Source organism: Xyrauchen texanus, chromosome 34, assembly GCF_025860055.1.
Source record: "Xyrauchen texanus isolate HMW12.3.18 chromosome 34, RBS_HiC_50CHRs, whole genome shotgun sequence".
Lineage (NCBI taxonomy): Eukaryota > Metazoa > Chordata > Actinopteri > Cypriniformes > Catostomidae > Xyrauchen > Xyrauchen texanus.
The window spans coordinates 39,760,022-39,782,440 of record NC_068309.1 but is presented as its reverse complement, the minus strand read 5'-3'; the positions used below and the strand labels follow the sequence as shown (position 1 = coordinate 39,782,440).

Here is a 22,419-nt window from a genome sequence, read left to right as displayed (position 1 = left end):
TGGCCTGTAGCGCCCCCTAAGGGCGAATGTTGGCCATTCTTGGTGTGGGGGTTCCCGTTGTCCTGTAGTATCAATGTACCAAATAATATTTTTTTATAAGAAAATGGGACTTTTGGGCATGGCCTGTAGCACCCTCTAAAGGTGAATGTAGGCCATTCTTTGCACAGTACTTCAGATCGATGTGATCTTGAAGCATGTTAGGTTTGAAAAACCCTCAGTCAAAACAAAATTTTATTTATTGACACATATACATTGAGGCAATGTGGACATTTCCATAAACACGCCCCTTTCAGTCATTTTGTATTGTATTATTTTTGGACAATTAGCAATTGATTGTATAGCTGTATGTGTCCACCAACAGATTAACTGCCCATTTCCAATTGATCGTATAGCTGTATGTCCACCAAAAGACTAACTGCCCATTAGCAATTGATTGTATAGCTGTATGTCCACCAACAGACTAACTGCCAATTAGCAATTGATTGTATAGCTGTATGTCCACCAACATACTAAGTGCCCATTTCCAATTGATTGTATAGCTGTATGTCCACCAAAAAACTAACTGCCACTTAGCTGTAACACCAACAGACTAACTGCCAATTAGCAATTGATTGTATAGCTGTATGTCCACCAACATACTAAGTGCCCATTTCCAATTGATTGTATAGCTGTATGTCCACCAAAAAACTAACTGCCACTTAGCAATTTAATGTATAGCTGTATGTGTCCACCAACAGATTAACTGCCCATTTCCAATTGATTGTATAGATTTATGTCAACCAACATACTAAATGCCCATTAACAATTGATTATATGGCTGTATTTCCACCAACAGACTAAATACCCATTAGCAATTTATTGTATAGCTGTATGTCCACCAACAGACTAACTGCCAATTAGCAATTTATTGTATAGCTGTATGTGTTCACCAACAGACTAACTGCCCATTTCCAACTGATTGTATAGCTGTATGTCCACCAACAGACTAACTGCAAATTAGCAATTTATTGTATAGCTGTATGTCCACCAACAGACTAACTGCAAATTAGCAATTTATTGTATAGCTGTATGTCCACCAACAGACTAACTACCCATTTCCAATTGATTGTTTAGCTGTATGTCCACCAACAGACTATCTTCCCATTTCCAATTGATTGTTTAGCTGTATGTCCACCAACAGACTAACTGCCCATTTCCAATTTATTATTATATGTTCAGGGCGAGTCCTACAGTCACCTAAATGTGATTTCATGTCAAAACTTTGATCCTGGAGTTATAAAATGATGTCCACCAATCAATTATTTTTGATAATTATTATTTTTGACTACCCACTTGCAATTTATTTGCATTTGCTTAAATCATCACTTGGTGGACATCATTTTTATAAATCCTTGATCAAATGTATGACTTGAAATCACATTTAGGTTACTCAGTGAAGCCCCCTGATCAACCTATGTCCTTCAAAACATAACAATTCCACTGAGCACGAAACCTTTATTTCTGTGAATGGGACAAATTGTATGTGGGATGTCCAGATCTCAGCTGTGGACAGACTTAGTGAGCTGAAACCTCTATTTCTGTTCTTCTCCAAGCCTCCTCTTTCTATGGTATAAATTTCAAGAAGATCTGAGGAAGTCGAAAATTTCACACAAAAAACAGATTCAGACAAACAGTCGAGGAGGAGTTAGAAAAAGTAACTTTTCAAAACATTTAAAAGTGGAGGACAGGAAGTTAGCTCGATCATGACATAATTGGTATCATTGCTCTCATCATGAACCACGGAATGTATCAAGACCAGTCTCATTACAGTAGACAAAAGGAGTCAATCGCAGTTAGCATTTATAGAAATAGCATTATAAATTTTGACCACAAGATGGTCTGTTGTAGATGCGTTTGAACTGTTAGGTTCTGATTAACTAATGGATGAGTAAACCCCCCTGGGTGCCTTTCAGAGCACAAATGATGAGGAGACAGATGTTCAACTTAATCACTGTGTATTGATGGTAGATGAATGGACCACAGATCTAAATTCAGTGATGTACATATAGATGTATATGTAGTGATAATGATATCGTTTTGTAGTCTGAAAACAAGAAATACAATAAAGATAATGAATGAACAGAATATATGCACATAAGAACAGGCATTCATTGTTACATAAGGAAACGGAAATACTCTTAATTCACATTAGTGACATTGCTGTACTAATACAGTCCAACATAAACAAGTTATTTACAGGATAACATAAGCCACAAGTGATCATTGGCCATTAATAACATAATATTCCCATGTATGGATAACATTGTGGCTAACATGAAAAGCATTCAAACAAACATGACTCTAATCACTCGTTCGGGGTGATAACATTTTAACAGATTAACATAATAACCTTAATAACCAGTAATACTGATTTGCATATTAATAAAGAATGAATCATCACAATTTAAACAATGTTAGCGATCTAATTAACACAGAACGATCGCTTCAGGGCAATATACGGACGTGTACATATGCAGAATCATATAACACTTTTCAGATCACTGTTAACACAAATATAATCAAATAGATTTACTTTGAGGTCAATGACTAACATCTGGATGTTACATCTGCATCAGTCATCACGAACAAGCAGGAATAAACATCTTTTCAGATAACAGTGCACAGATCACACAGACACAGCAGATAGCAGCAGCTCAACTAACTATAATGCTCACTGTGGGATTGTTACGTTGTGGTGGCGTAGTGGCTAAAGCAAATCAGAAGGTCACTAGGTCGAACACCACGGCCACCACCATTGTACCCTTGAGCAAGGCACTTAACTCCAGGTTGCTCCAGGGGGATTGTTCCTGTAATAATTGCACTCTAAGTCACTTTGGATAAAAGCGTCTGCCAAATGCATAAATGTAAATGTAAAATGTTTCTGGCTACATAAATGGCTACAGTTTCAGAATAAAAGTCCATATCAAATGAGCCTTTATAACAGCCGCCCCCAAAGATGTGTAGCATCTTTGCATCCATGAAAGGCGACTCAACTAGTCAGGGTTAGGGACATTAAGTCCATCCTTTGGTAAGGCCGGCAGGATGACCAGGTGGGCAAGTGGTCTGGTATAAACTTGGCCCTTTATTTCTACATTGGCTGACCGGATATAACCATCCAGGCTTTGGTGGGTCTTAATGACTTTTCCTACAGGCCATAAGCTCCGAGGTGATTGAGGGTCTACAATGACAACAAAAGTTTTTTCCTTTAAATTTGGAGGAGAGGCTTGCCACTTCTGCCTAGTTTGGAGGCTAGGAAGATAGTCCCTTATAAACCTGGACCAGAATCCGTCCAATGTCTCCAGTGTTGGCGACTTTACATCTCTGATTCAGAGTAAATTACTTGAGGCAGAGCTCCATCAGGCCGCCCCATAATGAGACTACTGGGTCAGCATCTGCCACGTCTGAGGACACATACCTCAATAGTTTCCTCCACTTCCAGCAAGACTGTCATTAAAACTTCCTCAGGTACTGACTGTGAACTCAAGACTGTGTACAAGGCCAATTTAACAGATCTCACCTCCCTCTCCCAAGCTCCACCAAAGTGAGGTGCCGATGGCAGTTTAAAGTGGATGTTGATCCTTTGGCAGGCAAGTTGACTCTGTATGTCAGGAACTAATGTGGCATAAGCTTCCAGTAACTCCCTTTCATCTCTGTGGAAGTTAGTACCTCGATCAGACCATAACTCTGCTGGTGTCCCTCTCCTCGAGACAAACCTTCTAAGAGCCATGAGGAATAAGTCTTTACTCATGCTAGGGAGTAAGACTAGATGGACTGCTCTCTTGGTCAGACATTTAAAGAGAATACCCCAATGCTTCTCTGTACGTCTTCCGATTTTGACCAGCATAGGTCCAAACAGTCCACTTCACAAGAATGGAAGGCAGGTTTGTAAAGCTGAAGGTGCACAGATGGCAGATCTGCCATCTTAGGGATTGTCGGCTCGGCCCTCCACTGTTGACATTCTGGGCAATTATGTTGGAACCGTCGAACCACTTCGTGACCATGAGGGATCCAGTAATATCTCCGTATTTCTACAAACAACCATTCCGATCCAGAATGATGTAACTGGTGATCATAATGGTGAATGATCAAGCAAGTGACTGGGTGATTAGGATCCAAGCCCACCAGATGCAATATGGCATCCTCGATGCCTACAACTCGCCTCAAATGACCTCCTACACTTATTAGACCATAGGATGGATCCATTTCAGGTGCTAGGGTGATTAGTCGACTTCTGGACCTGACTGACTTTCCAATCTCTAAAAGTTTATAATCCTCAGATAAGGATTCCTGCTGTATCCATTTGAGGATATGGACCTCAGCCTGGTGGTAATCCTAAGCCTCTGGAGGAGTCCCTGGAGCTAGGGTAGCTCAAAGTTCTTGGGCAGTGACATCCAATAGTTCTAGCCAGGTGTGGTAGTTCCATCCACCAGTGGGGTCAGCAGAGGAAGGTAAGGTATTGATTCCACAAAAGGCTGATTTCACAAAAGACTTTGTGTTCCATAGACTCAGTCTTAGATATTACTGGCCATTCCTTGGAATCCTGGAGGAGGAAAGAAGGTCCTTGCGACCATTGTTTTGGTGTAGCAAGGTATGGGAGAGGTTTCCCTTTCGTGAGGTCGTTCGGGTTGGCTGCAAAGCCCACATAATGCCAAGAACACTTCTCCGTCAGCTCCTGAATCTCAGCAATTGTGTTCCCAACAAAGACTTGGAAGCGAAGGACTCTGAGTTTAACCACTGGAGGACTGTTGTAGAGTCTGTCCACTAGGAAATAGATTTGATACTTAAGGTCAACTCGGTTTCCAGTAACTTAGACATCTGTGCTGCGACTAGACTTCCGCAGAGTTCCAGTCTTGGAATAGAGTGAATTATTTTAAGAGTGACATGGGAGCGTGCCATAATGAAGGACATATAGGTCTGACTTTCCTGGTCAGAAGTTCAGAGGTAAGCCACCGCACCACAAGCCTGCTCAGAGGCATCCGAGAAGATATATACCTCATGGGTAGCTCCATCCATCCTAACTTCAGGAGGGACAAAAGTCCGGGTAACACAATGAAGGTATCAGAGTTCTTCCTCCCACGCATTCCAGGACTGGGTGAGCTCAGGTGAAAGGTTAAGGTTGTCACACCCTCTCTGTTTGTTCCAGAATTCCTCCACAATTATTTAATGATGACCTTCGCTCGAGTTGTATAAGGTAAAAGCCATCCTAGAGGGTTGTACTGGGTAGCCAGGACCTTATAGATGTTCCTCAAAGTGGGAGTCATATATACCACAGGTCGGTGTTTGTAGGACAAGGTGTCCATCAGCCAATTCCAGCTCAAATTTAGCATTGACTCAGGGATATCTGCCTTCTCCTGCATCAACCACATTTCCACACTTGCTGCTCAGGCATTGTTTGGTAGGTGACTCAGCACCTTAGGATCATAACGGGCTCACTGGTGAATGTCAAATCCAGCTCCTGAAAGGATATTTCATAGCTGATCAATCAAGCTTCTAGCTGCATCAGCAGTAGGCAGGCTCTGCAGGCAGTTATCAACATAGAAACATCTCTCAACCGAAAACCAAATTGTCTCATCCATCTGAGGGTGTGGCTGTACATGGCGTTGTAGTGTGTAGATAGCACAGCATGGACTGGATATCATACCGAAAGGCAATACCTGCCACTCTAGAGTCTTGGGTGCCTCATCCATCTTCATGTCCCGCCAAAGGAAACAGATCAAAGGACGGTCCCCAGGTAGAAGATGGACCTGGTGGAACATTGCCCTGATATCCCCACTCACTGCCACAGGATGTTCTCTGAAGCGGATAAGGACACCTAACAGAGAGGCCCCGAGGGTTGGACTGTGCAACAGGTACTGATTAAGGCTTTGTCCTTGGAACTGATGGGAGCAGTTAAAGACAATGCAGAACTTTCCATTGTGGCTAACTGGCTGAATCAGGTATAGGGTCAGTCACTTCTCGAACTGCACCAGACTCAATGCGTTTCCTTATTTCCTCTTTATAGACCTCAGCTTTGACAGGATCCTTCAGCAGACGGCTTTCCAGACTGCAAAGGGTAGGTAGGAATGACTCATTAGGTAATTTAACACAGGAATGCCCTTTCGCCACAGTAAGGGCTTAGTCAACCGATTGATACCCTCCATTTCCAGGATGAGAGTCTTCTTCTCAAGCAGCTTAAGAGCCTCCTGATCCTGCTTAGACTGGGTTACCTCTTTGCCATCGCGCTGATGAACCATATCCATATCCAACTGCCATAGTCGTTGGACGTTCTGTAGGAGTTCATCCTGGATTGAATCTAAGGAGGTTAGCAGACATTGTCGTGTGGCATGAGGCTGCCCCATTGAAGGGATGGGGCCCTGGAGCATCCATCCCAGGAATGTATGAACTGCAGCTGGCGCACCTGGGCCACCTAATCGAACAGGCTCAGTTGGAGTTATGAGATGAGGCTGATCGGAACCATTGAGAAGTTAAGTCTGGACTTCAGTGAATTTACTGATAGGAAGACCCCTTAAATGTCTGTACTTATGGAATAGTTGTTCTACAGGGTAAGACTGACGTGACAGGTTAAGACGATCTGCAGTAAAGACATGATTGATCTTATTTCTAGTTTGAGTTTAAAAATGGGGGAGATCTGAAAGGATATGGAGGAACCATGAAGGACTTGACTGTCATCTATCACTGTCCACAAAGGAAGATCTTAAGGGACACCTTGGATGCCCAAGGCTTTAACTGCAGTGGAGAGCAGAATAGTCCCCTCTGAGCCGTCATCTAGAAGAGCGAAGGTGTCCAAGGTGCTGTAGGGTTCACTGGCTGTTTAGTTCAGTTTTAGTATCAGATATAACTAATAATTAATGTTTATTAATTATTAGTTAATAATTAAATTAAATAATAGAATTTAACTTTCTAAATTCTATCCTCGTGGCAGCACTCTTTGACAAAAGAAAAATGATAGTAAATGACAGATCAAGTCTCATAAAAATTTACCCTGAAGGTTGAGTATTCTGATTCATAATCAGAATACTCAAATACTAGAAGAAGCTAGTCAAATTATTGCTGTATGAATCCCACAGTAATCTGGTTACATTTGGTTTCTAACAACAACAATTTAACAATACTGAAGTAATAGGGGAGTTCTTGACGTGGCAGAGGCTGACTTCAACACAATATTCAAACAAACAACCAGGAGTACATATTATAATATAAAAAGATTTATTATAATCAAACAGCAATGAACACCACCAATACTATATGAATATAACACAAACACATAAAATGGAAGTCCAAACTAAATAGTGGAGCTATATATCTTAAGTGTATGGATGTATGTGGGTGTGTGTCTAGATTTTGTAACAAAGGACACAAAATGACAGATTAAACTCCACGTGGGGAACTAGTTTCAAAATGGAGGATCGGTTTCAACATTGAAAAACTAGGTTCAAAATGGCAAACTGAATTCTAAATGGAAACTAGTTTCAAAATGGAGGATTAGATCATAAAGGGCGGAACCAACGATTATTTGAATGTGGAGGGAAAGAAAGATGGCTGGATCAGATCCAGAGCAACGGAGTTAATACTGTGCGGGTGGTAATAAGCAGACACACAAAGGAACTGAATGAAACAGGCGGGAGAATTTGAAAACACCTGCCTGATTCGGACATAAACCGCATGCTGCTCGCTCCATGAATTTCAGTGTGTATTCAACCTAAATCTCTTTAGGAGAATTGGGAAATCCTGTGTGATTTCAGCAGGGTTGTCCATTTGAATTCCTGTAGCGTTGAGCGGTCAGGAGAAAACGATCTGGAGTGGGTCCTTTGTCTTACGTTCGTCAGCGAAAAGACACATCTCTGCGTTATTTCTCAGGTCCGGTGATGGAGAGAAATGCAGGAGGTAGTCAACCTTTTCTAAATAAATTCACTGTTGTCTAGCAGTGAAAATTAAATGAACAAGTTGTAATAAGTATACTACATGACTGGAACAAAGCTAAGTTAATCTTACTCTACCGTGGATAAATGGTGAGGTTAGAAAAACGTGGTCTCTCTTTGTCCAGAAGGAGGGAAAACTCCTTTGTATGTGTAGATACGAGTCTCTTTAATCTGCAGGCTTGTGCAACTGTATGCATAGAGAGCGAACTCACTGCTGTTTGCCGGTTTTGATGACGAAATTACATCAATATGTCATTATGACGTTTGAGGCTGGGCCCATGGGCGGGACTTCACATTCAGCTGTTAAACTGCGAAGGACTCTGTCTCACCTTTGATCATAGAACAAAGGGCCATGCTGTCTCCCTGCCATTTTGAGTGGGGCAAGGCCCTACAGTGGGATATTCATAATGCAGATTTACAGGAACTACTTTGAGCATAACGGTTGTTAGTATCTCTGGTTTATCCAGAAAGAATCGATCTGGAGAAGAATTTGTTAGGCAGCTCTTCTCCACAGCTGAGTCCTGCTTCTGGGAGGGACTAACATTAACCTCATGTAGAGGGTGAAGATGGGTGCATTGGCAGAGGTTGCAGGACTTTTTAAGGTCACATTGAGCTGCATAATGCAATCTAGCACAATGCCAGCAACAATTGTTGCTTCAAATCCAGGTCCTGACTTGATAGGAGGTAAGTTTAGCAAAGGAGGCACACTGGCTCAGGTAATGATCAGTCTTATAACAGAAAGGACAATAACATTTCACTTTAGCAGGTTTAGGTTGTGAAATGGAACCTTTATGATAGACAGGAGTCTCCCTCTGGGATTCTCCAACTCCATGCAAGATTGTCACAGTTCTCTTTCCAGAGTCTGACTTAGCATGTGAGCCTTTAGACATCGGCTCGCCATCGTAGCTATTGCACCAGGTTTCGTAACGGAGCCAATTCAAATGGTCAACTAGATTAGGGGTTGTGCCAGGTTGGTGGAACATATGACCTTGAAAATGGGTGGAGCTTACTCAGCAGGTGCGTGACATGAGACCCACAACTCAACTCCAGTTCACCGTCATGTCTCAAGGTTCTCAGTAGGCCAACTAGAGACTGCACCTTGAGAGCGAACCTCTGGAAGGTGGAGATATCACCTTGCTTTATGTCAGGGCTCTCTAGGACAATAGCAATTCTACTTAAGGCTAGCTGCGGTTTGCTGAATTTCTCATGGAACGCAGCCATTGTATCAGTGAGTTCAGATAAGCATCTGCTATCATTCTAGCCTCCTCGAGCTTAAGATGATCCACTAAGATCTGATATTTAAAAAGTTCAGTCAGGTCTGGGGGGAGCAGATTCTCCAATTCTATCCTGAGTAGAGCAAACTCTCCTGGATCAGATCGAATTAACTTAGGGATCGTGGGGTAGGTCCTCAGATTTACAGATTAACATAATATCATTATGACATAATTAATAACCAGTAAAACTGGATTTGCATATTAATAAAGAATGAATCATCACAATTGACACTTTTGAGTCCCTACATGGTGCCAAAAACACTTACCGAGTTTCATAACAATACGCCAAGTTGTTCGTAAAATTCAGCATTTTATGACTAAATTAAAAATGGCCAACATAGGAATTTTTCATATCGTTGGACTCGCAATGCCATACTGAATCTAATTTGATGATTTAATGACAAACTTTTCAGAAGTTATAAGCAAAAATTAGCTTTTTTCATATCTCATGACCAGTAGGGGTAGTGCAACAAAACGCTGCAGGTAACCTCAGATACTAACGGTGATGAAATGTACCAAGTTTTGTCCAATCCCTCAAAGTGTTACGGAGATATAGCCTCAAGTTCAATATTGCGAGTTCTTCATCAAATTCGTTAAAGCGCCATTGGAAAACGGTATGGTTTATCAAAATTCTGTGAATAACTTTTTGTCGTGCGTGCCTCTAGATGATTCAGGCAAAATTTCGTGCAAATTGGACAAATGCTCTAGGACGAGTTTGAAAAAGTCATTTTTTTTTATTTATTTTAAATGCCGGAAAATTAATCATGACAGAAAATTACATCATAGGTTGCAATCGAATTGTTGTGAGCCTTGGAATCAGAGAAAAAAAATTATTTCACAGTTGGTGGCGCTAGAGGGTTTGAGGTAGAGATGCCAAGTTTACTATGGTGACACATCAGACTGTCCTCTATATGTGTGCCAAATTTCATAACTTTCCTGTAAGCGGTTCTATAGGACTCAAGAGTGGCAGAAGAAGAAGAAGCAGAATAATAAAATTTTTCCCTTGACCAATAGGGGAAAGTGTGCCAAAATGCTGCAGGTGCCTTGGGACTTAATGGTGATGACACGTACAAAGTTTCATCACAATCCCTCACAGCTTTGCAGAGTTACAGTCTCAAGTTCAATTTTGCACATTCTTTGTCAAATTTGTTGAAGCGCCAATCGAAAACGGTATGGTTAATCAAAATTCTGTGAACATATTTTTGTCGTGAGTGCCTCTAGATGACACAGAACTATTTTCATGCAAATCGGAGAAACAGTCTAGGAGGAATTAAAAAGTAGCTATTCAAAACTTTTAAAAGTGGCAGAGAGGATGTTAGCTCGATCATGACATAATTGGTATCATATTTCTCGGCATGAACCAAGAAAACTATCAAGACCAGTCTCATTACAGTAGACAAAAGGAGGCAATCGCTATTAGCATTTATATAAATAGCATTATAATTTTTGGCCACAAGGTGGCGCTGTTCCAAATCTTTTTCAGTCCATTCAGGTTATGGTGCCAAAGACACATACCGAGTTTCGTAACGATACACCAAGTCATTGGTAAATACAGCACTTTATGATTCAATTCAAAATGGTCGACATCCAAAATGGCAGACATAGGAAAATGTGGTATCATTCGACTCAGTATGTACCACTTGATCTAAAGAGACAATTTTCATTATTTTTCAGCAAAAGTGTTCAAATGTTATAAGCCAAAAAACTAATTTTCAGCTATCTCCTGACCAGAAGAGGGCAGTGCACCAAAATGCTCCAGGTAAGCTCAGGGCCTAAAGGTGATGACACATAACAAGTTTTGTCCCAATCCCTCAAAGTCTTGCAGAGATACAGCCTCAAGTTAAATTTTTGTTGGGAGTGCCTCTAGATGATGCAGGCCAATTTTCATGCAAATTGGAAAAACAGTCTAGAAGGTGTTCGAAAAAGTATGTTTTCAAAACATTTAAAGGTCAGGAAGTTTGCTTGATCATGACATTATTGGTTTCATTGTTCTCGGTATGAACCATGGAATCTATCATGACCAGACTCATGACTCATGACAGGAGTCAATAGCTATTAGCCTTTTTATGCAATATTATAATACATTTTTACCAAAAGGTGGCGCTGTCCCGAAACTTTTTGAGTCCCTACAGAGCATGGTGCCAAAGACACATACCGAGTTTCGTAAAGGTTATTGAAGTCATTCGTAAAATACAGAATTTCTAAACTCAATTCAAAATGGCCGACATAGGAATTTTTCACATCGTTGGACTCGCTATGCCCTACTGAATCTAATTAGACCAATTTGTTGATTTTATGACAAACTGTTCAGAAGTTATAATTAAAAATGTGCTTTTTTCATATCTTTTAACCAGTAGGGGGCAATGCAACAAAACGTTTCAGGTAACCTAAGATACGATTTGTGATGACATGTACGAAGTTGTGTCCCAATCCCTCAAAGCATTATGGAGATACAGCCTTAAATTAAATTTAGCACATTCTTTGTCGAATTCGTTAAAGCGCCATTGGAAAACGGTATGGTTTATCAAAAGTCTGTGAAAACATATTTGTTGTGAGTGCCTCTAGATAATGCAGGCCAATTTTCGTGCAAATTGGACAAATTATTTATACACTCATTCACACTATCTCAGGTGCTGCTGATATGATTAGTGAAATAATTTTAGCTGGTCATTTTGTGCCATAGCCAAAAAACTGTGATATTTGGGTTTTTGTGATAAAGTTAATTTTTATTTAATCTATTTTGATTATGACCTTATTTTTTGGGGCAAAAACTTTGAATTTCTCCAATCTTACTGATATTCAACACATGAACAGGGGAGGTCAAGTCAAGCACAGAAGTGCAGGTTTCATCTCTCTAAGTGGTTCCAACTATGAGATAAGAAGGTCCCATCTGCAATGCATACAAATCAAAAATATACATGGTTTGTTGACAGCTTATTTTTGAGATTTTGAAGGGTGCATACTGTTCAGGGGAGTCATATAGCCACCTTAATATGTTTTTTGTCAATATTTTGATTATTGACCATATAAAAATAGATGTCCACCAACCATGTATTTTTGACAATGTCTATTTTGTATTGTGTTTTGAGGGGTGCATAGTGTTCAGGGGGTCATATTATCACCTTAATATGTTCTTTAGCCAATATTTTGATTATGACCTTATAACAATATACCTTTTTCCAGATGGCGAAAAGTTTGGATGAAGATGGGTGAAGAGTTTGTGTGAGGGGTGCGTGGGGTCATCCACAATGCTGGTGGCTTTTCAGATGCAGCGTGTGGTGTAAATGTCCATGATGGAGGGAAGAGAAACTCCAGTGATCTTCTCAGCTGTCCTCACTGTCCGCTGCTGAGTCTTGCGATCTGATACAGTGCAATTTAATATTTTGTGGACAATAAAAAACAAAACAATTGAGCCAAATGTTTGTCCTTGCGGGCTGATCACTTTGATGTGACTAATGTGGGTCACGGTCGTAACGCCACCAACTGGTGGAAGGAAGTGTGTCACTTTAAACAGACGTCGAAAAATCCCTATTATGTTAGTCAGAATTGCTTCAAAAAAATACAGATTAATGTCAAAGCATTGCAAATTTGAAATTCTGAAGTGTTTCATGATATCTTAAATACTGTTGGCATGGCAAAGCATTAAATGTCATGATACTTTTTTGTGCATATTCACATGTTTTGAGGTATTTGGCATAATTGAATTTAAAGTTTAATGTTAGTAAACATATTTATTATATTTTATATAAATAAAATATAGTAAAAATATCAACTGAAATGTAAAAATACAAGAAAACGCATGTCTAATCCACTCTCTATTAATTATTTGGTTGAAGTCTTTTGCAGTCGAATCCCATAAAAAAAATGCAAACAATGTGTCCCCATTCAATATATACATCAACTGAGGTGCGGATACAATCTTTGTTAATTAAAACATATAATTGTATATCGACGGATTAGAACCTTTAACCTTTTCCAGCTGGAGCATTCAAATTTGGGAACAACTATTCCCATGGTTCCTGTCTCAGTGTCTTCGCCATCCAATCACCGATTTTATTTCTGAAATCTGCCAGATACTCATGACAATATAAGCTAAATGCACATATGATTGGTAGAAAGAAATGCAACAGGACGGAGAATCTCACATGCACGTGCGCATCTCCTTTCCTCCTTGTCTGCCTGTCAGACTAGTCAACATGCATCACACATGCATGCACGCACGCACGCACGCAGCGGAGAAAATGTCAGAGAGAAGCGAGGCGAGGGGGTCTGACATAAGTGAGTGTGTGTGTGAGTTAAAGCAGTGTTTCTCAACTGGTCTATTCGGACTGGGTTGTGGACAGCAGGGAAAGAACAATGCCATGGTTCTCCCATTGAAGATATTTCAGCGGCCGCCAAAGTGATAAACTATTTAGGACTGCCGAGGCAGATCTAATGATAATCTTGCAAACAGCTAAAGCAGACATGGGCAATTTACGGCCCGCGGGCTGGATCAGGACCTCCATCCACATGGTTTAATGTGGCCCGTGGCTCATTTATTGTAAAAGTGTATATTGTTTTTTTTTGATATTTCAGTTAACTTGCATTGGGACCTAACGCGTCTCCACAAGCGTTTAACATGCTCAGGGTTGCCTGATAAGAGACGAAACACCCCCAGTTTGAGCTTTATAATTGAGGGAATTGGAAATATTCTGCCTAATGTTATACTTATTTTGTGCAATCTGGCAGCCATACATGCAATTGCACTTTTTATGTCTCTCGCTCTTCCTTTGAACAAACTTAGCGATCTGTAGTGCAATATTCTGCTCAAGGAAAAGTGTTATATAGCCACTCTGTGTCCATTCTTGAGGCTGCTTGTGATTTTTGGTGCTTCTAATTTTGCAGGTAAACCTTCTCAGTGTTTAAATTAAATCTAAAAGTAGATATCGGCATCATTGACGCACTGACATGCGAGCAAAAGCAAGCCAGAGATGAATATGTATATGTGTTTTTATTTGTGCAATTTAGAAATGTTGAAGTCCCTTAGCGGCTGTATGTTAATCTAACTCTTGCAGTAATCCTTTATCATAGTCATGCAGCCTCTGCTATTCAGTTGTGTGCTGCTCCTCCATTGAGGAGACCCGCATCATGACCCTTTTTAGCATGTAAACGGTTTCAGAAAAAAATAATTAAACTCGTCCGTTTTGCAACAAACATTAGAAGTTCTATAAATTTCATTTTTTTTTTATTATTATTAAAACAGATCCCTGATGTAGAGAGTGTTAAATTGAATAATAAATTAACAGGGAAGTTTATTCAGTTTTTTAATGCCTGATAGAAAAGTATCTATCTTTGTAGAGCAATACAATACGTTAGGCAATTGCAGAATAGTCTCACTAGTCACAGATACACTTCAGAAAACTGAGTGCACTATTTCTGGGCTTAAAAGATACAAAAACCAAATCAATGCAGAACATTGTATCTCAAAGGTAATACAATGTGGCCCCCCTATGCACTACTTAAAGCCTGATGTGGCCCCTTTACCAAAATAGTTGCCCACCCCTGAGCCAAAGGCTTCTCATATGCACTTTTGCAAGAGTGTAACGGACCCAGCTTGCGCTAATGAACTGCTCCTCTCTCTGGCACGCGTGTGCAACAACCGGGCTTCCCTCGATATTGCAGAGAGCAGACCTCAAAACTGATGCGACCAATCTCAATTCTAGTGAGACTTTTCAGTTTAAAGCATTAAGGAGGAATTTAAGTCGAATCTCTCATCAGTAGGCAGCCCTGACACGCCAAACAGCACTGAGGAGGAAAAGAGTGCTATGCGCCAAAAAAATACAAATAATAATAATTACACACATCACCTTCACAAATTTGTTTCAGGATTTTACATGTTATATTTTGACAAAATGTTCGTTTCGTTTGAAATAATCTAAAGGTAGAATCTATTAGACCTCATTTTATTTCAACAATCGCAGTTTTAGTTAAAGGTCAAAATATGTGTTTCAGCTAGTATTTATTTTTCATAAATCCATTAATTTATTATTATTATTATTATTATTATTATTACTATTATTTAAGACTAGCACACTGACCTAACCATGGTAAAGAGGAGCCTTTCCTTCTGTGTAATATGTGTATTAATATGTAATATTAGGTAACAAACATGATAATTGTCAGGGATCAATCAAGCTCGTTTCAGCCCACCACTCAAAGATCACTCTCTCCAGAATATTAAACACACACACCTGGTCATCATCAATTACCTCATCAACCAGCTCATAAGAACACTCACTGTGATCCCAGTCTTTGTCAAGCCTCCAACAGGAACAGACCATTTCCTCCCGTATCCTGTGAACCCTGTGAAACCTGAACACCTGAGTATTCCGCTTCCTTACTGTTACGTATGAGGCAGCAAAGGCAGACGAAGGTTGAGGACCCAAATGCAGTTATCTTTATTGACTAGAATACAGGCAAAACACAAAGGAAAGCCCACAATGGGGACACTAAACATAAACTAAAACAATAGGGCAGGAGGACACATACCAGACTACAACATACAACGATCGACCAGGAGTGAACAAGAAACAGGGCTTAAATACACAAGGACAGGATAATACAAATGATGAACAGGTGTGAACAATGACACAAAATGGCAGTGATGATGGCAGGTGGATTGTGGGAAATGTAGTTCGGACAAAGACAAGTGAAACCAGGGCAGACAACAAGGGAATCGTGACATAACCCCCCCTCAAAGGAGCGGCTTCCAGACGCTCCTCAGAAACAACCAAGGAGTGTGGGGGGGAAGCAAACAGACAGACCAAGAGAGCACAAGGGGCAAACAGACAGACCAAGGGAGTACAAGGGGCAAACAGACAGACCAAGGGAGCACAAGGGGCAAACAGACAGACCAAGGGGCACAAAGGGCAGACAGGCAGTCCAAGGAGGCACGGGGCAGACAGGCAGTCCAAGGAGGCACAGAGGGTAGGCAGGCAGTCCAAGGGGCAGGGACAGGTTCAGGAGGCCTGGGAGCTGGCCACAGATCAAGGACAGGTTCAGGAGGCCTGGGAGCTGGCCACAGGGTAAGGACAGGTTCCGGAGGCCTTGGAGGCTCCGGAGGCGGAGCCGAGGTTGGTGGCGCCGTAGGAGGCTCTAGAGGCGGAGCCCTGGAAGGCTCAGGAGGTGGAGCCGAGGGAGGTGGCGCCGTAGGAGGCTCTAGAGGCGGAGGCCTGGAAGGCTCAGGAGGTGGAGCCGATGGAGGTGGCGCCGTAGGAGGCTCTAGAGGCGGAGGCCTGGAAGGCTCTTGGGGTGGAGCCGAGGAAGGCTCGGGAGGTGGAGCCGAGGAAGGTGGCGCCGTAGGAGGCTCTAGATGCGGAGCCCTGGAAGGCTCAGGAGGCGGAGCCGAGGAAGGCGGCGCTGGTGGCAGAGCCGTGGGAGGTGGAGCCATAGGAGGTTCAGGAGGCAGAGCCGCAGGAGGCTCGGGAGGCTCTGGGGACGGAGCCTCAGAAGGCTCGGGAGGCCCAAGGGGCAAAGCCCTGGAAGGCTCGAGAGACTTGAGTGGCGGAGCCCTGGGAGGCTCGAGAGGCTTGAGTGGCGGAGCCCTGGGAGGCTCGAGAGGCTTGAGTGGCGGAGTCCTGGTAGGCTTGAGAGGCTTGAGAGGCGAAGCCCTGGAAGGCTCGAGAGGCTTGGGAGGCGGAGCCCTAGGAGGCTCGGGAGGAGGAGTTCTGGAAATCTCGGGAGACTTGAGAGACGGAGCCCTGGAAGACTCGAGAGGCTTGAGTGGCGGAGTCCTGGTAGGCTCGAGAGGCTTGAGAGGTGGAGCCCTGGAAGGCTCGAGAAACTTGAGAGGCGGAGCCCTGGAAGGCTCGAGAGACTCGGGAAGCGGAGCCCTGGAAGGCTTGAGAGACTCGGGAGGCGGAGCTCTAGGAAGCTCGAGATACTTGAGAGGCAGAGCCCTGGGAGGCTCGAGAGGCGGAGCCCTGGGAGGCTCGAGAGGTGGAGCCCTGGGAGGCTCGAGAGACTTGAGAGGCGGAGCCCTGGGAGGCTCGAGAGGCTTGAGAGGCGGAGCCCTGGGAGGCTCGAGAGGCGGAGCCACAGGAGGCTCTGAGGGCAGAGCTCTGGAAAGCTCGGGAGGCGGAGCTCTGGAAAGCTCAGGAGGCTCAGAAGGTGGAGCTCTGGAAAGCTCGGGAGGCGGAGCTCTGGAAAGCTCGGGAGGCTCGGAAGGTGGAGCTCTGGAAAGCTCGAAAGGCAGAGCTCTGGAAAGCTCGGGAGGCGGAGCTCTGGAAAGCTCGGGAGGCTCGGAAGGCGGAGCTCTGGAAAGCTCGGGAGGCGGAGCTCTGGAAAGCTCGGGAGGCGGAGCTCTGGGAAGCTCGGGAGGCGGAGCTCTGGGAAGCTCGGGAGGCGGAGCTCTGGAAAGCTCGGGGGGTACTGGCTCTTGGACGGTCATGGCCACTGGCACTGGCTCTTGGACGGTCGAGGCTACAGGCGCTGGCTCAGGGACGGTCGAGGCTACAGGCACTGGCTCACTGACATCGGAGGCTACAGGCGCTGGCTCACTGACATCGGAGGCTACAGGCGCTGGCTCACTGACATCGGAGGCTACAGGCATTGGCTGGTTGGCCGTGGTTAGCGGAGGCTGGAGAGCAGAGGCCTTTCTTCTCCTCCTCAGGGCGGATGAAGTTAGCAGCGCTGGTTCATTGACCACGGCAGGCGTGGGGGTTGGCTCACTCACCGTGGCTGGCGAGGAAAGCCCAGAGGCGGGAGCTGGGATCTGGAGTGGTGGCTCCCCGGCAGCGAACTCCTCCAAGATGAGTCCCACGTACTTCCGCCAGGTGCAGTCTCCGGTCTCCGGGAGTTCCCACCACCGGTGTTTGGGAACACCGAACCAGTACGCCACCTTCAGGGTGTGGTCATCCCAGCCGGTGCAACTGGCCACGCTGATGAAAAAGTGGGAGAACTCCCAGACTGACAGATCCGCCTGGGTCAGTTCGGCGAAGAATGCTGCTGGATCCATTTTAGGTCGATCGTTCTGTTACGTATGAGGCAGCGAAGGCAGACGAAGGTTGAGGACCCAAATGCAGTTATCTTTATTGACTAGAATACAGGCAAAACACAAAGTAAAGCCCACAATGGGGAAACAAAACATAAACTAAAACAATAGGGCATGAGGACACATACCAGACTACAACATACAACGATCGACCAGGAGTGAACAAGAAACAGGGCTTAAATACACAAGGACAGGATAATACAAATGATGAACAGGTGTGAACAATGACACAAAATGGCAGTGATGACGGCAGGTGGATTGTGGGAAATGTAGTTCGGACAAAGACAAGTGAAACCAGGGTAGACAACAAGGGAATTGTGACACTTACCTGACTCAATACTAACCCTTTGCATTGTTGTTCTGCCATCTCCAGATCTCCCGTCCGATTCCTGAAAGCCCTTGTTTGATATCTGTCCAAGTTGCTCCGACCAGTCCTAGATGAAAGAATGGATTAAAGAACTGAGATTGAGTACTATGCCACGATTGAAGTTATCTGGATTACCTGTTGTTCTCCGTACATCCAGCGATCTTCACCAAACCTGCACCTGAAAACTCACCTTATACCCACCTTACACGATTGTCACCTGAATAAAGCTGTGTTTGGATTCACTTACCTCTGCCTCCTGGTCTCTATCCTGACAGAAGGCTTGACCTACACCGCCATTGAATCCAAACAACCCGAAGACGGCACTTCCGCAAACCCCGCTTCCTCTCTGGTGTGCGTCGCCAACTCCGCTTCCCGACCAGTGCCCTTCTCAGGTCGGGCGGAAGATTGCAACGGATTCTTGCTGCAATCCTCGCTCATCCTCGAACAACAACCTCAATTGTATCCTACAAAAAGATCAAAGATCTCCATTATGGACCCAGCAGTTCGGCTCTTGGCTCTCAGTCAGGGGAATCAACCCCTGGAGGTTTTTGTCGCGGAATTTTGTGCCCTGGCAGATCAGGTCGACTTCAATGAGGTAGCCCTTAAAGACATTTTTCATTATGGGCTAAATAAGCCAACTTCTTGTATGCCTGGTGGTCGCTGTTCCCTCAGCCTGGTTCAATATATTGACCTCGCCCTACTGTTCGCGGATCCTGCGTTCACCGTGGGGGAGGTGGACACCGAGCCGGTGTTCCACAACATAACCAGCAAAAAAAACCCCACACCAGTTGATTCCCTTGAGCCTGCACAGTCCACTTCATCTGCCCGGAGGAGAAAGAGAAGAGGAAAGGCTTCTGCTCCCCAGTCTCCGCCCGCCACGGCCAGCGAGCCAGAGCCCACGCCCACCACGGCCAGCGAGCCAGAGCCCACGCCTTCCACGGCCAGCGAGCCAGAGCCCACGCCTGCCACGGCCAGCGAGCCAGAGCCCACGCCTGCCATGGCCAGCGAGCCAAAGCCCACGCCTGCCACGGCCAGCGAGCCGTTAGCCTCCGACGTCAGAGAGCCAGTGCCAGTAGCCGTGACCGTCCAAGAGCCAGTGCCAGTAGCCGTGACCGTCCAAGATCCAGCGCCAGTAGCCGTGACCATCCAAGAGCCAGTGCCAGTAGCCGTGACCGTCCAAGAGCCAGTGCCAGTAGCCGTGACCGTCCAAAAGCCAGCGCCAGTAGCCATGACCGTCCAAGAGCCAACGCCTCCCAAGCCTCCCGAGCATTCCAGAGCTCCGCCTCCCGAGCTTTCCAGAGCTCCGCCTCCAGAGCTTTCCAGAGCTCCGCCTTCCGAGCATCCTAGAGCTCTGCCTTCTGAACTTCCCGAGCTTTCCAGAGCTCCGCCTCCCGAGCTTTCCAGAGCTCTGCCTCCCGAGCTTTCCAGAGCTCCGCCTCCCGAGCTTATCAGAGCTCCGCCTTCCGAGCTTCCTAGAGCTCTGCCTTCCGAACTTCCCGAGCTTTCCAGAGGTCCGCCTCCCGAGCTTTTCAGAGCTCCGCCTCCCGAGCTTTCCTGAGCTCCGCCTCCCGAGCTTTCCAGAGCTCCGCCTCCATAGCTTTCCAGAGCTCCGCCTTCCAAATTTCCTAGAGCTCTGCCTTCCGAACTTCCTGAGCTTTCCAGAGCTCCGCCTCCCGAGCTTTTCAGAGCTCTGCCTCCCGAGCTTTCCAGAGCTCCGCCTCCCGAGCTTTCCAGAGCTCCGCCTTCCGAGCTTTCCAGAGCTCCGCCTTTCAAGCTTTCCAGAGCTCTGCCTCCCGAGCTTTCCAGAGCTCCGCCTCCCGAGCTTTCCAGAGCTCCGCCTTCCGAGCCTTCCAGGGCTCTGCCTCTCAAGCCTCTTGAGCCTTCCAGGGCTCTGCCCCTCCAGCCTCTCGAGCCTTCCAGGGCTCTGCCTCTCAGGCCTCTCGAGCCTTCCATGGCTCCACCTCTCAAGCCTCTCGAGCCTTCCATGGCTCCACCTCTCAAGCCTCTCGAGCCTTCCAGGGCTCTGCCTCTCAAGCCTCTTGAGCCTTCCAGGGCTCCACCTCTCAAGCCTCTCGAGCCTTCCAGGGCTCCGCCTCTTGAGCTTCCCGAGCCTCCCAGGGCTCCACCCCTCAAGTCTCTCGAGCCAGCCACGGCTCCGCCTCCAGAGCCACCCACGGCTCCGCTTCGAGAGCCTACTACGGCTCCGCCTGCAGAGCCTCCTACGGCTCTGCCTCCAGAGCCTCCCGAGCCTCCCTCAGCTCCGCCTCCTGAGCCTCCAGAGCCTCCCTCAGCTCTGCCTCCTGCTCCTCCTGAGCTTTCCATGGGTCCGCCTCCCTTGGCTCCGCCTCCCGAGCCTCCTACGGCTCTTCACCCAGAGATTCCAGAGCCTCATACGGCTCCGCCTCCTGAGCCTCCAGAGCCTCCCTCAGCTCCGCCTCCTGGGCCTCCAGAACCGCCCACAGCTTCGTCTCCAGAGCCCCTCTCAGCTCCGCCTCCGGGACCTGTCCCTGTCCTGAGGCTGCCTCCCAGGCCTCCTGGACCTGTCCCTGTCCGATGGCCACCTCCCAGGTCCCCTGAACCGGCCTTTGCCTTGTGGCCAGCTCCTGGTCCACCCAAACCTGTCCCCTTAGTGTGCCCTTCTCCCAGGACCCCTGACCTAGTCCCTGTCCTGTGGCCTCCTCCCCGGCCTCCTGACCCAGTCCCTGTCCTGTGGCCTCCTCCCGGGCCTCCTGACCCTGTTCCCATCCTGTGGCCTCCTCCCAGGCCTCCTGACCCAGTCCCTGTCCAGTGGCCTCCTCCCAGGTCCCCCAAACCTATCCTTGACCTGTGGCCTCCTCCTGACCCGGCCCCTGTCCTGTGGCCTCCTCCCAGGGCCCCTGACCCAATCCCTGTCCCGTGGTCCCCTCCCAGGTCCCCCAGACCTATCCTTGCCCTATGGCCGGCCCCCAGACCACCTGAACCTGTCCTTGCCCTTCGTGCCCCCCAGGACTTCCTGCCTGCCCTCTGTGCCACCTTGGACTTCCTGCTTGCCCCTCGTTGCCCCCTGGACTGCCTGTCCCCTCTGGAGGGGGGGTAATGTCAGCGATCAATCAAGCTCGTTTCAGCCCACCACTCAAAGATCACTCTCTCCAGAATATTAAACACACACACCTGGTCATCATCAATTACCTCATCAACCAGCTCATAAGAACACTCACTGCGATCCCAGTCTTTGTCAAGCCTCCAACAGGAACAGACCGTTTCCTCCCGTATCCTGTGAACCCTGTGAAACCTGAACACCTGAGTATTCCGCTTCCTTACCTGACTCAATACTAACCCTTTGCATTGTTGTTCTGCCATCTCCAGATCTCCCGTCCGATTCCTGAAAGCCCATGTTTGATATCTGTCCAAGTTGCTCCGACCAGTCCTAGAAGAAAGAATGGATTAACGAACTGAGACTGAGTATTATGCCACGATTGAAGTTATCTGGATTACCTGTTGTTCTCCGTACATCCAGCGATCTTCACCAAACCTGCACCTGAAAACTCACCTTATACCCACCTTACACGATTGTCACCTGAATAAAGCTGTGTTTGGATTCACTTACCTCTGCCTCCTGGTCTCTATCCTGACAATAATAATGGGCTCATAGAAGTAAATATGCTGTTCCATTTTTAAAAGGGGGAGAGACAACTTCCTGTAGATTTTGTTGTTGACATCAACAACAAAAATAATGTCACATGATGCATGTCCTTGTACTGGAAATCCATGAACAAAACTATGCAACATAAAAGGAAATGTGAAACAGGA

The 22,419-nt window shown here is 45.7% G+C and overlaps 1 protein-coding gene across 2 annotated transcripts in view; it reads left to right on the top strand.

The window, feature by feature from the left end:
- Positions 1-22,191, top strand: part of camk2a (calcium/calmodulin-dependent protein kinase II alpha) — a 234,142-nt gene extending 211,951 nt beyond the window's left edge. Inside the window, exon 19 of one of the 2 annotated variants that reach the window (XM_052103734.1) lies at positions 21,976-22,191. The gene's annotated coding sequence lies outside the window, so the exon portion shown is untranslated. Of the gene's footprint in view, positions 1-12,415; positions 12,640-21,975 lie in introns of those variants that run through there. The other variant, XM_052103733.1, reaches the window with a different exon arrangement.
- Positions 22,192-22,419: the final 228 nt, after the last annotated feature.